Genomic DNA, 938 nt, shown 5'->3' on the forward strand with positions numbered 1-938 from the left:
TTTTTTAGATGAATGCAAATGCAGAAGTTCAGCCCTCCCTCCCTTCCTCTCTCTCTCTCTTACTCGCTCTATCTCGCTCTCTCTCGCTCACTCTCTCTCCCTCTCTCTCCCTCTCTCTCTCCCTCCCTCCCTCCCTATAACTCCCTCTCTCTCTATCTCTCTCTATCTCTCTCTCCCCCTCTCTCTTGCTCAATCTCTTTCAATCTCTCTCTCTCTCACGAACTTTTATTACATCCAGTGAAAGTACGCTCCTCTACGTTCAGTTTTAGGCAAAAATGCGCTTGTACCGAGTTCTTTCAAAAAACTCAGTACAACTCGGTACTCGGTACTCCGTACAAGCGCATTTTTTGCCCAAATCGAACGTAGAGGAGCTTACGTTCACTGGATAAAATAAAAGTTCCTCTCTCACACTTCCTCTCCCTATTTCTCTCTCTCTCTCTCTCTCTCTCTCTCTCTCTCTCTCTCTCTCTCTCTCTCGCTCACTCCCCCCTCTCCCTCCTTCTAACTCCCTCTCTCTCTCTCACTATCTCTCTCTCTCTCCCTCTCTCTCCCTCCTTCCCTCCCTCCGTCCCTCTCTCTCTCTCTATCTCTCTCTCTCTCTCTCTCTCTCTCTCTCTTTCTCTCTCTCTCGCTCGCTCTCTCTCTCCTCATCTCTCTCGCTCGATCTCTTCCTTCACTCTCTCTCCCTCTTTCTCCCTCTCTCCCAAGTTCTCTCTCTCTCTCTCTCTCTCTCTCTCTCTCTCTCTCTCTCTCTCTCTCCCCCTCTCTCTCTCGCTCACTCTCACTCGATCTCTCTCTTTATCTCTCTCTCTCTCCCTCTCTCTTTCCTTGCTCTCTCTCTCCCCCCTTTCTCTCTCGCTCCATCTCTCTCTCTCTCTTCTTTGCTCTCTCTCTCCCTCTCCCTCTCTCTCTTCCTTGCTCACTCTCTCTCTTTTCCT

Source organism: Dendrobium catenatum, unplaced genomic scaffold (assembly GCF_001605985.2).
Source record: "Dendrobium catenatum unplaced genomic scaffold, ASM160598v2 fragScaff_scaffold_1051, whole genome shotgun sequence".
Lineage (NCBI taxonomy): Eukaryota > Viridiplantae > Streptophyta > Magnoliopsida > Asparagales > Orchidaceae > Dendrobium > Dendrobium catenatum.